Genomic DNA, 20,322 nt, shown 5'->3' with positions numbered 1-20,322 from the left:
TACTTGTAGGTACCTAAATCAGCCACAGGACCCAAAAGTTCTTTTCAGAGCTACCCTACATCTGATCACTCACAATTATTATTTTACTCTAACTTTTTTCACTAATTTTCACCAAAGTACGCTCCCCGGAGCGCTAACCGGTACGCGCACCGGACGCTAACCGTGCGAAAATTTGAAAAAAAATGTTTTTGTTTCGCACATATGGGCCTCCTCACCACCCTCAGAAAACCTAGGGGGTCAGGATACGTCTACCGTGCCCCCTTCTACCCATTCTCAACATTATTTGCCCTCCATCTTGTATCTCAATTCTACCGAAACACAAAATGGAGGACTCCCGTAACGCTGCCGGTTCGCGTACCGGGGCGCGCACCGGGAAGCGCTCGCTCAAAAAAGGTGGGAAAGTAATATACAGAAAAACCACTGGAGACACTTTCACCAAATATAGATTAGCTCATACTACATACCAATCCCTACCATTTTCACAAATTTGGTTGGAATTCCATTTAGCCATTTAGCCTGTAGACCTCTCTAAATACCCTGAGGTAAATTACTTCACAAAACACATCTGAATTGTTGGAATTGACAACCAATTAAAATGTTACTTTCATTTTCTACTTTTTTTACCTGACATTTGATTGGTTATGTACCTGAATATATATAAAGAAAGAGAGAGAAACACAGCCATTTTGACTACTACTTCCTGAAGTACATTGCAAGAGCATTTTCACTGACAACTTAAACTTGTTTTTAAAAGGTAAGATGTTATTTTGTAAATTTGAAAGGAGAACTATGTCATGCACTTTAAATTAATTTGGGAAAACATTTTTAGATAGTTATATACTGTCCCTCTGTAAGAGTTAGACATTGAGAAAGGCTTGTTTATTATAATTATGGATTGATTTAGGTTTCTGTGGTATAATTACGAATTTACTTAGGCTTCTTCACAGGCACTTTTTAATAGTACTACTTCACGCCTGAAACCATACAGTGCCCATAGATTACTTCTCTGTTATAAACTCACAAGTACCTGTCTGAACTTAAACCCAACAGTGCCCTATCTCTACTGATATATTTATTTTTTATGCAAATTACAGCAAGAAAATGGAAGGAGAGCAGAATATTTCCTTCAAAATTGTTCTGGAGAACAACACAGAAAAAGATATTGAAGACAATGATGACTCAGATTTCATGGATGAATCACGGGACCATGAATTAGTTCAATGTGTAGATGCAGTAGATTCGCTGATTGAAAATGAGGACATTTCCGACAATGTGTTGTTAAATGTTCTGTTAAATTTCGAAAAAGAATCACAAAAATACATTTATATTTAATAAAAAAAAGCACAAAAAAACCCAACAAAATGAACAATCAATAAACATACAATATTTAAAAAGTCTATCATTCTTTTTTCCTTATAGTACGCTCCCCAGACCGCTTCCCGGTGCGCGTACCGGGCGCTCCCCACGCAAAAAAAAAAATATTTTTTTTCCCCCCGCGGGGCCCTTTTAAAGCCTCCACATCAAACCTAGGGGGTCAGGGAGGATCTGCTATGCCCCCTTATGGTCATTTACCCCTTTGTTTTGGCCTCCTCTTATCTCTCGATCCTACCGAGAGACAAGATGGCGGCCGCTCCGGACTGTTTAGAATGTTGACAGACACCAGAGAGCCAATCAGCTTCGCTTCGCGAAGTTCCGTTACGCGTCAGGTACGCGAACCGGTGCGCTGCCCGGAGCGCGCTTACAGATATATATATTTTTTTGAACGTTAATTTCTCAAAATCCACTGGAGCACATATATTGAGACCTAGCAAAGGCACATCAGGCTACCAGTCCCTACAATTTTGCCAAGTTTCGTGGAAATCCATTCAGCCGTTCGAGCTAAAAGTGAGTCCAACCGCCCTATGGAAAATTGCATGGGAAAAACGCGTTTTGGGACCCCCCTTTTTTCTCGGCCCCCCCTTGACGAAACCCCCCCAAATTTTCAGGGGCTGCTCAGAAACAAAATGTTCCCGAAAATTTCAGCCAATTCCGTCCTCAAACGCCAAAGTTATTCGACATAGAATTTTCAAAAATCCCATAGAGAAAAAAGCCTAACTATATATACTTACTGGCGACCGCCAGTAGGTAATATATATATATATATAAAAAAATGTTTAAGTGTCTCAATGGATGAATACGGGATGACAAGTAAGTACTCGCCTGTCACGGTCTGCTGTTGCCTCCCTCTAGGTAAGCCCAGCAATGCCTCCTCCACTAAGGTGGAGGAGCATCGCCCCACTGCTCTGTAAGCAGTAGTTAAAGGAAAATTAAAATAATAATACCCAAATTTATTGTCATTTTAGTTTTCCGCTGCTCAGGGGGAAGAGTGGTAAGCACACTCTAAAGTGTGCATGACAGTTTGTCCAGCTGTCTTGGGCTGGCCAAACTGTCATGTGCACTTTGCATGTTCCCCACCAGGCTGTAATACACAGCCTGGTGAGGAACAAGCACAAGCTTCCACTCCCTCTCTGAGTGCCGAACCACAACACTCAGACCAATCGCAAAGCTGCTGTAAGGTAGTGTTGTAATTAGTTAGGGGAGTCAGGAGCCTGGGTGCATCCTGCTTCCTGCTGTCGAGGAGCCGAAGCGGACCTAGTGGTGGCGCCAGCTGGCAGGCCAGCCAACCTGCCGGTAACTGTTTTTTATTTGTTCTATCATTGACCACCCCCATTTCCACCTCGCCACCCCCGCTAAATAGCGGTCACCACTGGGTAAGCCCGGCAAGCAATGAATGTGTACCGTGGCTTGGGGCCACTTCATGTGTCAGGCAGAGAACATTCAGGGCGTCTGACGTGCGAGGAACTGGTCTTGCAAGAAGATGCTAGAGGGATTCTGGGAGTTGTTGTTCCAGCAGGAGCAAAATACTTCGATTGGTGATTATGTTAGAAAAAAATATGCAGATTTACAGTGGGTTTTCTGTGAGTTGCAAACTTCCCAAAAAAACAACTGCTGATGTTGGTTATTGTACAGAAAATGTATGAGGACAGCAGGCATACTTCTTGTGTAGCACTAATCTTGTGAGAGGGGGATAAAATGTATACAGTGTCATTCAGGGATACTCAATACAATTCCTCATATTACAGTCTCTTAAGGACTTTCATATACATATAATATAATGTAGTTCTGGTATCATCATGTGCAAGTGCATATAACAGTTATATACGGTCACAATGGACAAAGCACTTCATTAAAAAAAATTGTGTCAGGAAGTACCCTTGTTTGTCATAACATGAATCCCCTCCACATCCACCATCACATGAAAATCTAAATTGCCATGTATTCATTTTACTCTCTCAACATGCCTGATGCTTCCTATGAACTTGAAATAGGTCTTTCCCTCAACAAACACTCCTCATCCTCCAAAAAGTAATCACATCCATTGTTTTCTGTGCAATCATCAATCACCAACAATTCCTGCTTGGTAGATAAATAGTTGCAGGGACATGGAAAATATTCATGGAACCACTACACGAGTGCAGTCAGCAAGCAGTCTGTAACAGACCCCACAAAGAAACGAGATCTAGAGGAAAGTGAGTGAGACATACATCTGATCAGTTTCCACATTGTTTAGGGTTGGATTCTCACTCGTAACATGGATCCTGGTCTTCCGCTGTCCGAGGTAAGAACTGCTGTTCCTGAAGCAACAATGTCGCCATATACTTGATTATGTGACAGGCATGTGCCCTTGATAAGCTGCCACCTTCTCAGAAGGAAAAAGCCAAAGACATAAAAACTTCCTTACTGGATGAAGGTTTTAAAGGATGGAGGAAGCCAGGAATCAGGAATCCAACAGTGAAATTCTACTGGATCAAAGAGTCAGGATCAGCAAGTGGAGGAAGTGAGGAAAAAAGTGAAGGAACACAGCTTTGTTGCAATGCATCCTTCAATCAGACTGAATCCCTTCTATAGTAAGAGAATGGGAAAAGCAAATTACATCACATGAAAGGAAGCATTGTTGATTGGGTAAATCACAAAGGAACCAAGGAACAAACAGCCATGAGGAAATAGGAAAAGAACAAAGAATGAACACCTGAAGTGGGCTAACTGCAGAACAGCTTTAAAAAGCATCTGCAAACCCTCAGGCAGGTGATTTCCATTTCGGTGTTGAAAGAGCAGTGAGCAGCAGCTAGTAACCCAGGTGTTCAAGAAAAGACAGCATTTGTGAATGTAAATGTAAATGTAGTATACTTGTAAAGCGCACAGCTGCCCCAGCAACGGGGCGTCCCGGCGCTGTATAACTCTGGGGAACCCAGAGTTATACAGCGGGAATGAGCCTTACAGCACACAGCTGCTGGCTTCTTTCAGCATTTTCTGAGTTATGGAACCACTGGACCATGCAAGGTGACTCAGTTCATGGGTGCCGAGGCTGCACAAATGCCACTGACATAACACACACCCATCAAGAGCACCACTCCCCACCCATCATGGCCATCATGGTCCTATCTACATCCAGAAGGCAGAAAAAAACTGCTTGAATTGACGAATTCTGTACCAACTCTTTTGGTCCTACTATGGTAACTAAGATACAGCAATCATTCCATAGAGCTTACCTGAATAAATGCTAGAATAACACAGGGCTACTCCCCACACTGTGCTATAGACTGGGTGTGGAAATGGAAACACAGTGGCAGTCAGCAGACATGACCCTTATCACAGAAGAAAGGATGAAACTGCCACAGGCACAGGCCCGGACTGGCCATAGCGGGCACCGGGCAATCCCCCGGTGCGCCGCAAGGGTGGGGGCCGGTTTTGAGCCCCTGGGGGCCGATTTTGTTACAGGGCCGTTTTTGCAGCATAGCTGCAAAATCGGCCCTGCAACAAAATCGGCCGAAAACCAGCCCTAGCAAAGTGCTCGGCTGCAAAGTGGGGAGAGGGGGGGCCGGCCAAGTACTTTGCCAGGGCCGGTTTTGGTTCCCAGTCCGGCCCTGCACAGGCACCACAGTGCAGCAAAAGAGGCAGAGGCACCTCCCTAGAAACACACAGGGAAAGAGGGGCACAGAGACAGCTGCTCAAAAGCAGCCAAGAATGGACAATAGAATGGGAGCTGTGAACCAACTAAGATGGAGCCCAGTGAGACGAGCAGAAGTTAGGAGACATCCATGCCACCAGAGTCCCCCAAGTATCATTGTCCTTCCTGAGTCAGTCAAACCAACACAAATCCAGACTTCACCAGTATTCTCACTGGTCAGGCATTAAGCGTGCCACTACCACCATAGAGTTAGTAGGTGTTGGGAACAGGCACATTAGTGTTTGAGGTAGACTGTTGGAGAAGGAGAGGTGCAGGTGGATTAGGTTTTATTTGGTTTAGGACTTCAAACACTCCAAGGGCAGTGTTCTATCATTTCTTGTATGGAAGGACTCCAGAAAAAAGCTTAGAAACCTCAGTCTATATTACATTCAGGTGTGTTTGGTCCCAAGCACATCTGTGAAAGGGTAGGGTTATGTGTGGGGCTAGCTACCCCATCATGTAAAACATCCTAGCTACAAAAAGGTCAAACAAAAGATATCCCGGCATTGGGGAAATAGAAATCTCCTTCCCAGAGAGCAAAAATACCTTGTGGTGAAAACCAGAGATCCCTGGAAACCACAAAGCCAATCCACCTGCTTTTCGACCAAGACCATCACCATCAGGACATGTAACGTGAGGACCATGGACAAGACAGGCAAGACAGCCCAAGTGGCAGGAGAGATTAAAAAATACAAACTTGCCGTGCTTGGCATCACCACAGTACGAACAGAAAAGTCTGGTGCCAGGAGGAATGAAAATATATTTTGAACATGAGGAAGAGATCGCCCAAATACTCAGGGAGTAGCACTGATGTTAACACCAGAAGCCAACAGAGCTCTGATTGGATGGGAAGCCCACAATCCCAGAATCATCACAGTGAACCTCCACACAAAGATAATGAGGATCAATAGGAATGCTATCCAGTAGTATGCACCTACAAATGACAGTATAAAAGAAGAAAAAGAACCGTTTGCAACAGACTCCAGTCCATCCAGGAGACATTCCTTGTGAGACACATCACCACACTCATGGGGGACCTCAATGCCAAGACCGGAAGTAACTACACTGGGTACAAAGAAGTCAGGGGCTATCATGGTTCTGGCGACATGAACAAGAATGGTGAAAGGCTTACAGATCTCTGTGCCCTGAACAGTCTGGTGATTGGCGGTAGTGTGTTCCCACAAAAACGAATACACAAGGCAAAGTGGGTGTCACCAGACCCTTCAACAGAGAATTGGATTGACCATGTCTGATTTGCCAAAATGTTCCAGAGACACTCACTTTGTCTTGGGCAGGCTAAAGCTAAAGCTGAAGAAAGCATGGATGGAATTGACAAACCAATGTAGATATATAGCCACGTCCTCCTCAAAGACGTACAGAAATGGATCAAATATTCAGTCACTCTCAGTAACAAGTTTCAAGTCCTGCAAGAACTAGAGGTCAGCAGAGACCCAGTAGAAAGTCAGTGGGAGAAGATCAAAAGAACAATGATTTTAGTCTGCCAAGAGGCACTGGATTCCAAGAAAAATCAGCATAAAGATTTGATCTCCACCTAGACTTTGCAAAATCCAAGAGAGAAAAGAAAAGAAAACTGCTGTCAACACAAGTCAAACAAGAGTCGAAAAAGCGAAAGCTCAAGGTGAATACACCAAAAGCAACGAGGAAGCAAAGAGAGGCTTCAGAGGAGACACGCCAAGATTCATCAATGGTTTTGCCATAGAAGACCAGGAAGCAGCAAGCCTTGGGAATTTAAAAGAACTCTACAACATAACGAGGAAACTCTCCGGCAGATACAACGAGCCATAAATACCTGTTAAAGACAAAGCTGTGAAGAAAATCATGGGTAACGAAGGTCAACAATGAAGATGGGTGGAGCACTTTCACGAACTGCTGAACCAGCCCATGCTGCAGTCTCCACCAGACATGCAGCTGCCTGACAAGAACTTGCCAATCAACTACAACAGACTAACCAAGGAAGAAATATTACAAGCCATCAAACATCTGAGAAAAGGGAGGCAGCAAGCAGGACATAAAAACCTTCCTGCAGAGGCACTGAAGTCATACATTGAAGCATCAGTAGCCATGCTGTGCCCCATGTTTGGAAGACTCTGGGAAGAGACTAAGATGCCAACAGACAAGAAGGAGTGATATCTCATCAAGATTCACAATAAAGGTGACCTGAAAAACTGTGCAAACTATAGAGGAATAACTCTTCTACCAACCCCAGGCAAAGTGTTCAACAGAGTCATCCTGAATAGAGTGAAGGAACAAGTCAATGCTCAGTTGTGAGACCAGCAAGCTGGTTTGCACAAAGATAGATCCTGCACAGAGCACACTGCAACACTGCATCATCACTGAGGTGTCTATGAAATAAAACTCCCTCCCTCTATGTCAACTTAATCGATTATGAGAAAGCATTCAACAGTGTGGACAGAGAGACCCTCTGAAAACTCCTCTGCCACTACGGTGTGTCAGATACACGTATAAGAATCATCAACAACTCTTACGAGGGAATGATCTACATGATAGTCCATAGAGGACATCTCACGGAAGCCTTCCAAGTGAGTACCGGATTCTGCCTGGTTGTTTGCTCTCACCTTTTTGCTTACTGCTGGCAATAGACTGGATCATGAAGACATTCACAGCAAGGAGAAGAAATGGGATCCAATGGACACCTGGGACACCTCTCGATGACCTAGACTTTGTGGATGACCTGGTCCTACTCATCTGCAGAGGCAAGAGAAGATCGACAATATGGCAGCCACATCAGGACAATTTGGCCTCAACATCCACAGGGTAAAAAACAAAATTGTGAAGGCTAACACAGCCAACACAGCTGCAGCCACTCTTGCAGGTAATGCACTGGAAGAAGTTGAGGCCTACACTCACCTCAGTAGTGTCATAAACAAGTAGGGAAGTAAAGATTCTGATGTAAAGTCAAGAATCGACAAAGCAAGGGCTGTCTCAATTCAGGTAAAGAAGACCTGGAGCTCCAAGGACCTAGCGCTGCAAATCAAGGTCAGGCTTTTTAACACCAACATAAAATCAGTCCTCCTGTATGGAGCAGAAACTTAAAGGACAATAATGACCCCCACCAACAAAGTCCAGGTCTTCATCAACACCTGTCTGAGGAAAATCCTCTGGCCAAACACCATCCGCCTGAACGACCTATGACAGCAGACTGTCCAACTCCCTGCTCATGAGGAAATCATGAAAAGATTCAGGAATGGATAGGTCACACTCTTCACAAGGCCCCATCAAACACCATCATACAAGCCTTGATAATCAGGCAAGCCCTGACATCAGTGGTGTTAGACCTGGCAACATTGGCGTGGGTCTCCCTTCCATTGTTTGCTGTTGCCTCATGTGTTAGATGCTTTGGGCACTGTGCCACTGCTGTCCAGTGCCACAGTGTGAGTGCTCCTGTGTAAATTGGTGTACTGATTAGTGGTTCCATTATTGGATGTTTGGTTTACTTGTCAGATCCTAGTACAGTGCACTGAGTGTGCCCAGGTCGTGCGGATCTGGGTGCTGCTGGTGGGCTTGGAGCACCACAGAAGCAGCCTTGTAAAACGTGTCTAAGGTCTGCCATTGCAGAGCCTGCGTGCAGTCTGGTACTGTCATGCTGACTGGGCAAGTGCACCCACTTGCCAGTCCCTGAACCTTCCCTTTTCTTCCTCTTAGTCACCCCTATGATAGGCCCAAGGGCATGGTGCATTGTAAGTATAAGGTAGGACAACCCCTGATGTGTATGGCATGTCCTAATAGTCAATTACATCCATTTTCGTTTTTCACAATTGCAAGGCTACCTGTTCTCCATATGCCAGAATGGGCTGTTAGAATTATTACATTTTATAACCTTAACAGACTCGGAGAACATGGTAGAAATTCGAGTTTAGTATGCCTGTACTCAGAATAAAAAAATATATCTTTAAGTGAAGTTTATTTTAATATTCTGTGTTTGCAAATACCACTTTTAGAAAGTAGGTATTTGCTTGCCTAACCTTTCAAGCCTGCCTCTACTAGGTTGTGTATTCCTTGTCTGGAGTTTGCGTGACAGGTCTGGGGGATTCCAGGAGACAGAATGAGTCAGCCCAGTGGTGAATAAAGAGATCTGCATCTAGATGGGAGGGAGTAATTGCACCTGGGACCTGAATAGGACTATGCCCGCCCACCACAGTGCTGGCTCCACCCCCTGTGGTGTGTATGATGTCTCTACTCTGCACACTGAATGAAGAGAAGGAAGACTGTCAACAAAGTGCTCCAGGGCTGTACTTGCCTTCCGCAATGCTGGCTCCACCTCCTGTGTGGCATCTGATGTTCCTGCCCTGCACTGTGAAAGGAAAGGAGAAGTCTGGTAAACAGAGTGCTTCAGAACTGGTTTGGATTGGGCACAGGCCCCTCTTCCCTCAGAGAACAAAGGATTTTCGGGTATAAATATTGGGACCCTGATCCCAAGAAATTAGATCACTTCTGGACTTACAAGACGAAACCTCTGCTGAGGAGAAGGAACCTGAAGAAACTGAGGAGAGACTATTCCCAAGCTGAAGTGCTGCTTGGGGGATTGGCCGCAGTGGTTGACTGATTGCCAAAGAGAGGAGAAAGAACTTTGTGGACTTTTCTTTCAACTTGTGCAAAAGATCTCCAAGGGCTTGGAAGTGAGCTTGCCCCTTGACCGAAGTCCCTGGACCAGTGGACTTCACCAGCCTTTGTGAATTGCAGCTGGAAAAGCTGTTTCAGTGGCTACAGAGGCAGGGAGCTGTGACCGACTCTCACGACCAGCCCGGTGTCCTGTAGGCACCGCATCAAGCAACGTCCGCCTCGAACAACGCAAGTTCTGCGCTCACCGACTCCATCCTGATGCCGTCACCGAGCCGTAGCCTGCACCGCGACTGGTGGACACCGCGACGTGCAACGCCTCGCTACACCGACTCATACTCATCTGGCCGAAGAGGTCCCTGCTGCTGACTCCGAGTCCTGTGACTGCACCGGAGTTGGGCACCGCCTCGCACGCTTCGCAACGCACCGCCCGACTCGCACCACTGTCCGGACTGATCGACGCCAGCTCCCGAACTCCGGCTCTGTCGCCGCACCGCAAACTGCAAGCACCTCATCGAAGCACCGTCTCACCCTGCAACGCAAGCCTTGGATCCACCGACTCTGTCAACGGCCGCTGCCTGCACCACATCGAGGGACAATGCGTCCTGCAACGCTTCCTTTCTGCACCCCGACGAACACCGGAACCGGCTCGCACATCCGTGGAAGACTATAGGAAACACCATATTTAAAGGTATATGGTGGTAAGTTATGCCTGCAGTCACTTCAGCAGGCAATGGCATATGAACATAGCAATCCCTTGCATCCATGGTGTCGACATATTTGTAAAGCAATCCAGTGTATGCATACAGAGTGTAATCTCCTCTAGATAAATCTGTATGTAAGTCTCCATCATCTAATGAATAAAGGTTTTGATCAGCTACATGTAATGATTTGAGTTTAGACCTAGCCTTTGTCATCTACTGCACTAGGTATAGGGGAATATAATCCTATAAACATTAAAATTAGTACTGCAACTATAACCAAGAAATTAATCCCTAATATGTATCTAGGTCTATGGTAATATGGGTTAGTTTCTATAATTTCACTAAGGTCATACCAGTGGGTGGAGAAACAGCAGCAGCAGAGTCTTCTCTGTCAGACTCCACTTGTGCAAAAGCAAAACCAAAGTTCATATGACATGCAACATCTTTATATATGAATCTCCATGAGACTTCCCTAGCCCTACTCCTTGTCTTCTCAGAGTAACTCTATTTTTATTCTTCTTCCACTCGGGCCTAGGTAATCTTTAATAATTATAAAGGAGAGCCATTCAATGTCTCTCAAAATGTTATGTCCAAGTCCAGCGACAACTAGTCCCAGTATTAAATGTTTCAGTTCATCAACTAGTACATGGAATGCCCTCAAATCCTGAAAGGGAAATTCAGCTACATTCAGGATCAGATGTCTCAAAGCACTTACTCTTATCAACAAGGGAAGCTCAAACGTAATATTAAACTATAGATTGAGTTCTGGACGTTTCAACCGGATGTTCACAATTATCCCAGAATTCTCGTGCTCTGTCATTTGCAGTAAAAGTATGTCTACTCGGGACGAGAGTATCTCCGACAATGCACCCTCTATCTCTTTGATCTTTTCAAAACAGGCCCTCCACCTTCATCACCACTCAAATGAGATTCTTCAGACGTTTCAGGAATAGCTGGAAGTTTGCGTTCAGTCGGCAACTTAAGTCTCCCTCTTTCCTGCCTTCTGGGTCGATATTCCCTTGCTGCCACTAGTGGTTCTAAAGCACTAGACCCTTAGCTAGGGTCTCATTCTGTCTTGAATACCACCCTTGTGCAGGTTTTTTCTTCTTCAGCATCACTTGTTGACTCATCCCGACCCTCCTCACACCAATCAAGTGCTGTTTCAGGCTCTGACTCGTCCCCTACAGCTTGACTAACATGCTCCCATGGCCTCTTGACCACCACTGGTGCTTCTGGGAGAGGTGCTGTAATTTCATAAGGGGACACTGAACTATACAAGTGTACTTCACAGCAGTGGTGGAGACAAGAATCACTTGGTAGGGACCACGCCAACGAGGTCCCAGGCAGCTCTTCTGGACATGTTTTTTCACCAAGACCCAGTCACCAGGACTAAGGACAAGGCACTGCTCCTGATGAGGGAGGGCTGTGGCCACTTCAACCTAATGAGACACAGAAGGCACCACATCAGCTAATCCTTTGCAGCAATCAAGAATCATGCCATCTATGATATTGACAAATAAATTTGCAATTCTGCAAATGCCATAGCCCTCTCCATGAGAATTCTTCGTGGTGACGTTCCTGTTTTCCGATCAGCAACACTGCGAAGACTCATCAACATAAGAGGCAAACCATCTGTCCATTTCAGATATGTTGAAGTACACAACTAGATTTCAGTTTTCCGTTGACCTGCTCTCCTATGCCATGAAGCCACAGGTAAATAACTGCAGTATAGTCTCTGCTTCACTTGCAATGCTGCACACAACGTTCTCAGGACCTGGTTATTAAAATGAGTTCCTCTGTCTGCCTCCAGAGAAGTTGAAAATCAATACCTGGGGAGCAGTTCCCTCAACAACAGCTTAGCCACAGTGAGACGATCATTTCTCCTAGTCCAGTAGGCTTCAATCCAATGTGAAAAAATGAACACCACCACCAGGATATATTTCAGCCCGTTGCACACAGGCATCTTGATAAAGTTTAGCTATATCCTATTAAAGGGACCTCCTTACCTCCCTATGTGATTCAGTGTAACTACTATTCTTTTCCTTACATTCATGGGTGGACAAACAACACAGCTGTGAGACAAAGCTTCGGCCATCATTTTGAACTTGGGATTGAACCACGTCTATCGAAACAACCAAACCATGGCATTTCTGCCCATGTGTATTGGTCCTTGATAATGCCCAATCATAGGTGGCAACAGACTGTTAGGCAACACAATTTCCATCTCCTGAAATCCAAATGTCATCATCTCTCTTTACACAACCTGCCTTTACCCAACTCTGCTGTTCTGTCTCTGTCACTTCCTCTTCCAACCTCTTAACTTCTTCCCAGGTATCACAATTGTTAGCACAAGGTTGTCATTGGTTTTGTCTACTTTCTCATTCGTATACTCCTCATTAAAGGTACAGGCGTTATGAGCACAGTATTTATCAACTTCATTGGCATACCTGTTGCCAACAGTCACATTATAATTTTTCTTACAATGTGAAGAACATTTCACCACCACAAGTTGCACCGGCAGCTGCTGTACTTGTTCTCCATTACAATGGGGGAACCTGACAAGGTCATGAACTCCCTTTGAAACCATAAATGTCCAAAGTCATGCACGATACCAAAGCCATACTTACTATTGGTGAAAATTGTCACCTTCCGCTGGTCTGAAACACAGCATTGTATGAAAAGGGTAATCATTTGGCCTACCTGAGTGGAAAATGCTCCATGGAGCCATGCACCTTCTACTGCTTCTGAAACTGTGCACACTGCATAAGCAGCTCTCAAAGTTCCCTCTTGGTCCTGCAAACACGAGCCATCAACAAACAGTGCATAGTCAGATTTTTTGTTAGCACTGAGATAGCGCAGCCCTCCCTCTTACTACTGAAAACGCTTTGTTATAGTCAGGCATTCCTAGCGCCTGGCCAAACATAGGCTTTCTTTCATCAATAGGAATGCAACCAAGCAGTCATAGTCCTGAGGCACTGGATCCCACACATTTTTGTGTGTCAGTCTCTGTAAAGGCTTGGCTACACAGAAAAGTTGGATATACACTGACGACAGTAAGCCACCATTCCCAAAAACATCTTGATTTCTGTTTGAATCATTTTTATTGATTTTACATTACAACAACAGCACAACAAGTGCCGCCTACATCCACCGGCCGGCGGGCGTGTGTTTTTAGATGCATAAACAGTAGTTTGGCGTAACAAAAACAAAATAAAAACCATTGAACTACACAAAAGTTTTAAATCCGCATTGGTGAATACAAACTAAGGTGGGAAAAGTGAGAAGGAGACAAGAGCGGAAGGAATGGGGGGATGCATGAGTTTCTCGCTCTCATGGTGGTGTTATGGCTAAAATGTGGGTGCAGCCTGTTGCTGTGTGTTATGTTCGGGTGGGTAAGGCGTAGCACTCGTAGGTATTGGGGGCATGTTAATTTGTGGAACTCATCAGCTAGGTATGCTATGCAGGGCTGCCACATTTTATCAAATGGTGGTAGTTGCTGCGTAGCTGCTGCCATGAGCTTCTCCATTCCAAGAACATCCCAAACTTTGTGCAGCCAGTCCGGATAAGAAGTTATCTTGTCAGTCCACCCTCGGGCCAACAGGAGTTGTTTTGCGGCCCCAATAGGAGGGTTATAGCTTTGTCTCTGAGGGACCTCAGCGGATAGGTGAGTGGATTAGGGAGACCCAACAGTGTGAAGGTAGGGAGTCTGGGTATCTCTGTGTCAAACATGATATCAACCGCGTTCAGCACATGCGACCAAAATGAGCCAACCTTGGGGCAAAGCCATAGGAGGTGGGCGAGGGGGCCCTTTTGCCCACATTGCTGCCAGCACATCCCGTCCCCCCTGGGGTCCTACTCTCGCTGGTGTTAGGTACCAGTAATGGGCTATTTTGAGGAGCATCCCCTTGCTGGTTGTATTGAGGGTGGATGTGCGGGCGTGGTGTAGGATGTCGCTCCATTCCTTGTCTGTGAATGTGTAGTCGCATTCTATCTCCCATCTGGCCCTGGCAGGAGAATGCACGGACACACAGGTTTTGTAAGGAATGCATAGATGTCTGACAATAGCTTCTTATTGGAGCTCTGTGTGATCTGCCACTTCTCAAAAGGCAGGAGTGGTCTGCCTGCATGCGGCTGAATCCATGGCCTACTGACCCAATGTGATACGGCTAGGTATTGCCACTTTGCTGAGTGTGGGAGAGGGTAATAGGTCTGCAATGTGGCAAAGTCCATAAGACCATCGAGGTTGAACAGATCTCCCACCCTCTTACAGTTAGCTTCTTGCCATGCCTTATAGCCTGTGCCATCTGCCAGGGGGAAATCTGGGTTACCTATTGGGGGGGATTGTGGGGATATTGGGGTGGAGAGGTTATGTTTCCGCTGCACCCTGTCCCAAACTCCCACCGTCGCTCATGTAAATAGCAAGATATAGACACTTGGGGGCCTTTACGGCTTAGGTAGCCAGCACACCTTCCAGATATGCATTCCAGCTATGGCCTGGTCTATGAGGCACCAGTGTTTTTCAGTAAGTGTGCAAGACCGTTCTACCATGTAGCGTAGTTGAGCCGCCAGGGAATACTTGCTGAGGTTTGGAATCCCCAACCTGCCCTCCGCCAACATAAAGTAGGCTCTTGGTCTGGACATTCTCGCTCTTTTGCTTTCCCAAATAAAGTCCCAGATTAGGGCCTGTAGTTTGTCAAGTAACCCTTAGGGTGCAAGGGCAGGGTTTGCATCACATAGAGTAGTTTAGGGAGTAACGTCATTTTGACGGCTGCCAACCATCCCAGCCAGGAAAGATTCTGCGATTTCCATTTGCCAAGGTCAGTCCGCATCAGTGTAAGTAAGACGCCATTGTTGAAATCTCTGGTGTCTTTAACTGTGGGAAAGACCTGCAGGCCAAGGTACGGGATACCCTTTTCGGCCCATTGGAAGGGGAAACGTTCACGTATTTATTTTATTTATTATTTATTTTGAGAATTTGTAAAGCGCGACTGACACCTTGTATGTGTGCACGGTCTGGTTCCGTTAGTGTTAGGTCCAGAAGCAGGGATTTTTGTGGGTTTATTTTGAAGCCCTATGCAAGCCCGAAGCATGTGATCTCTGTCATAGCCACTGCTAGAGAGTTAGGCGGTTGCATGAGAGTCAGAAGGACTTTGTCCGCGTATAGATGGATCTTGTGATCCCTCCCTCCCATCGGGATTCTGGGCACCCCCGTATTGCCCGTATGCACTCTGCAGGTGGCTCCTTGTGGAGCGCAAAGAGAAGGGGGGACAGGGGGCACCCTGTCTGATCCCACGCTCAATGGAGAAAGGGGGTGTTAGACCTGGGGTCCCTGGTTGGCTGAGGTAGGTAACAGGCCAAATAGGGACCCTCGTTTCCACGTTTGGGAAAGGAAGGACACCTTCTCAGATAGCCCCCGCTCACCCCCTTGGTAGCTTGGTATGAGCAGCCAGGCTTATCTTCAAGGCAAATGTGTAAAGTATTTGCAACCATGCTCACAGCAACTCAATTCTGACCCCACAAATGGACTCCACACGAGTTTCATAAAAACGAGTATACATTTATATAAAAAGATATACGATAAGACCAGACGATATAAATCCAACATATACGTATTTGTAATATTCCTCCTGGCCTGTTGTTAGGCCATCCATCCCTTGTAAGTTCTGGTGATAATAATGAGCACTTCTAAACGTTCCACTGCAGTCCTAATGCAATATTAGGCAGTTCATAATGCTAGAATCAGGCCCTTTGCAATGTAAAAATAATGCAATGCGGAGCGCAACAATCAGGTACTTTGTTATGCAGAAATAATGCAATGCATAATACAGTAATCAGGTAGTTCATTATGCAGGAATAATGCAATGCGCAATACATGAATAAGGTAGTTCGTTATGCAGAAACAATGCAATGCGTAATACGACAATCAGGTAGTTCGTTATGCAGAAATAATGCAATGTGTAATACGACAATCAGGTAGATTGGTATGCAGAAATAATGCAATGTGTAATACACTCCAGCACCAATCACGGTGCCTTCGCCGGTCTCTCCGCCACTCATGCTGACTCGCAGTCAGCCTCTGTCAACAGTTGCCCCCACACGGGTATGGTGTAAACAAAAAGTGCAGCTCTGCCCTCCGGCCCCTGTACTGCCACTCCTTTGGCAAGTACAGGCCACGATACGAGCCGAAGCAGAGGCTTGCGCTGCAGGAATGAGAGAGGCCGAGAGCGTCTCCCTTCGAGCTCACACCCCATCCCAGGTGTCAACACACGTTACCTGGGGGGTACGACCTCACTCTCCTCTCGTCTTTCAGTGACTTGAGACTCCGATGCAATCTTTGTGAATTCTGGGCAGTGGGACTCGGGCACTCCCTCAATGAGGTTGGTTTGAGGTCCTACTCTGGCAACGGCGGCTCAGCTGCTCTGGGGCTTCCGGTCCAGGTTGCTGATGCTACGAAGATCTCAGGCTGCAACAGGGCACACGCACACAGCGTCGCAAAGACTCACTTGAGCTTCGGGTGCACAATCACCAGGCACTCCTCACAAAAGTCTCAGGCTGTACGAAGCACATGCACACAGTGTCGCTGAGACTCACTTGAACTCCGGGTGCACAGTAACAAGGCAATCCTCACGAAAGTCTCAGGCTGCATAAAGCACACTCACACGGCGTCACTGAGACTCACATGGACTCCGGGTGTGCACGTTAAGAAGGCAATGCTCGCAAAGGTCTCAGGCTGCACAAAACATACGCACACAGCGTCGCTGAGACTCACTTGGACTCCGGGTGTGCACTATAACAAGGCAATCATCACGAAGGTCTCAGGCTGCACAAAGCACATGGAAAAATAAGGAGGCCCCCTCAGTAGACAGATCTGGGACCAGGGGAAAAGTACTATAAAATATTAGAGTGTCCCTATGACATATATCCAATGGACAATAAATATAGTCCAAAAGGATATATGTGTCTAAGATTAGACTTATGAACACACCTATCTTTTAGGTCTAACTAGCAACCACAAAAAACACTGAACTTACTTATATGTAAGGGAACTAAAGCTTTCAGGTACATCAATGAATAATGTTGGTCAGTAATACACACACTTTGACAGAATACAGAATGTACAAATCATCAAAAATTACTAACTAGACAAAATACGGGTTAAAAACTTGAAACATATATATGTTTATTTTGCTTCATGTGGTTATATTTATACACAATAACAATTACATAAATCCATAAAAATTCAATACAACATAGTATTCATGAGGAATTTAAAAAAAGTTTCCACATCCATATTTTTAAAATTGTTCAAGAGAACAAATGTCGACGCAGCGTTTCGGTGTTGACAATAGGCACCTTCTTCAGGACTGTTTCTCTACAAAGAGATGCACAATTACCGTACAGAAAACATGATAATTATTGAATTTTTATGCAACCATCAGCATAATACCATTGGCGCAGCCGGAGCAGGGCGTATTCCGCCCGTCCCATATCTATCGCCCGTAGCAGTTTACGGGCTGCCATTAGTTCTGGGCGAACCATCAGCGTGCCTCAGCGTACGTGCTTCGCATCTAATTCTTTGACCTGACCCTCCATTTGTGTTCGCTTATCCCGCCGTTCCCTATTGTATTATGTCACAACACCTATGAAATAGCCTTGCAGGACCACCTTTAGTGTCTCCCAGAGCGTCGTTATGGTCGTCTCAGCTGTGTTGTATTCTAGGAAGGTGGTTAGGACAGTGAGAATGGGCAGGCGCACCTGCTCGTATGTGAGAAGTTTCGTGTTGAGACACCAGGGCTGGGGACTATGGTTCGAGGTGCTAAGAGGAAACGCAGGCTAATAAGAGAGTGATCTGAGAGGGCAGAGGCTCCAATGTCAGTGGTATGAGTAGCACTTGTTACCCCCGGTGTGGTGAGAAAGTAGTCAATTTGGGCGTAGGATTAGTGTGAGGTGGAGAAGTGAGTGTATTCCACCTCTGTGGGGTGCATATAGCGCCAGGTGTCAGTTAGCCCTACCTCAGTCAACCACTCTTTCGTAGCTGGAATGAGTCCCCTGGTCTGGCATTCCCTGGAATGGGATCTCTCACGGTGAGCATCCATTGTGATGATAAAATCCCCCCCCCCCACCAGCTCCCTATCTGATGTAGAAATCAATTGCTCCAGGGCATCCTTAATAAACATTTCCCGCCTATCCTTAGGGTTATAGATAGTAGCTATCCTGTATCAGACCCGTACATGCAACACCAGTATGTGGCCTGGAATCTCCATAAAGACACCCTCCACTCTTCCCGCGAAGTGCGAGGCAAGCAGGATAGCAACCCCCACCCTCTTGCTCGTGACCGAGGAGAAGTACTGCCGATCAAACCAGTGGGATCTAATCCTCCGGCAGTCCGGTTGGCCCAGGTGAGTCTCCTGCAGTAAGCATATGTCATTCTTAGTGTCTTTAAGGAAAGACAGTGTCGCCAAACATTTGGCGGGGGAGTTAAGATCCCGGGCATTACGGCTAAGTATCAACACAATTGCTCATCTCGTCATCATCCTTTTTCTGCTCAATTGGGTGCCCCACAGCACAGCACCCCCCCCATGGAAAGAGGCAAATTGGAACATCATAGGAAAAGGAGGGAAGGGGGGAAGAAGTAAAGATACAAAACAAACTGCAACACAACCAATAAGTCCAACCATATCTCCCACCCGGGAGTTGAACTGATCATGACTATAGGGTTTGTGCCACTGCTGGAAATCTCATAGAAAAAGGGGAGAGCAGCTTGGGAGACTTCGCCAACGTGCCGCCCCATTAGAACGCTGGACACCAGGTTCGGCCAGGGCGACCCCTTTCCGCGAGTAAGGCCACATCAATTCTGCAGGGTACCATTTAGCATAACTTTTCAATGGTCATTGGCTGTGGTACCGGCCACACCCTCATGCTTCAGGTGTTGGAGAAGTCGGGCGCGCTCCTCCCTGCTATCAGCCTCAGTGGGCTTGTTGAGCTTCTTCGGCCCCCTTCTGGATAAGCGCCGCCCCAACGGTTCTCCTTAGGTGGACCACGGAATGGAGACCCCGCTGCAGCTCCGGCATCCCTGGTATAGCATGGACGTCTGTAAGAGTGCGGACCGACCGGACCTCCTCCTGCCAGGTGAACTGCAAGCAGAAACGGTGGCCCCACTTGTAGTGAATCTCTTGGGTACGAAGGAAATAGGTTAGCGGTTTCAGAGCTCTGCGGCTTTGCAACGTTGTTGGGGAGAGATCTTGGTAGAGTCCAATTTTATGTCCTTCAAAGTCAATGACTCTCACATCCCTGATCGCTGACATTATGGCTTCCTTTGAGGTGTAGTAGTGGAGGCACGTGAGGATGTCCTGAGGTTGGCAATGGGGTGGTTGCCGGCCTACCCACACAATGTGTGCGGTTGAGTGTTATTACTTGGTCCTGCAGTGCTGGCACCACGTGTTTGAATAGCCTGGTCACTAACACTTCTAGATTGCCCGAGATGGCCCGGGCTGGCACCCCCCTAATTCGCATATTGGAGCATCTGGAACGATTCTCTAGGTCCTCAACTGGTACCGCAACTCCACATTCTGATCGCGAAGCTCCAGGAGTTCCCAAAGATGACCCTCTATCTCCTCCTTCTGGGCGTCGTGGCACTGCTCCACCGCATCCAGCCTTTGGTTGAGGGCGGCAGCATCCTGTCGTAGCCCCTTGATATCTGCGGCTATATCTCATTTTAGCTCTGCAAAGTCCGCGTGGAGGGTGCCAAATAGATGCTCCATGAAGGCCTGTGTTCGTGGGGACTACCCGCTCCCTCCCCTGCCACCACCAGGTCCGTCGGCACGATCCTCTGGCTCCTCTGTTTCCAGCAGGGGGCCTGTCTTTTTCGTGGTCGTGCGGGCGAAGATGTGCTTTACGAAGGGGTCTTTTTTCTGTTGTGAGTGGGTGGTCATCTCTGCCCCAGGGTGTAGCACCAAGAGACAGGTGTATGCC

General features: G+C 46.5%; 1 protein-coding gene and 1 pseudogene across 1 annotated transcript in view; both read left to right on the top strand.

Annotated features, from left to right (window-relative positions):
* The window catches only part of TMEM200A (transmembrane protein 200A), a 769,591-nt gene that overhangs the window by 598,338 nt on the left and 150,931 nt on the right, over window positions 1-20,322 (top strand). The window lies entirely within an intron of this gene.
* The window catches only part of LOC144762638 (uncharacterized), a 36,006-nt pseudogene continuing 22,218 nt past the window's right edge, over window positions 6,535-20,322 (top strand).

This window comes from Lissotriton helveticus, chromosome 6 (assembly GCF_964261635.1).
Source record: "Lissotriton helveticus chromosome 6, aLisHel1.1, whole genome shotgun sequence".
NCBI classification, from domain to species: Eukaryota; Metazoa; Chordata; class Amphibia; order Caudata; family Salamandridae; genus Lissotriton; species Lissotriton helveticus.
The sequence above is the reverse complement of the archived record's forward strand: the minus strand, read 5'-3'. Positions and strand labels throughout refer to the sequence as shown.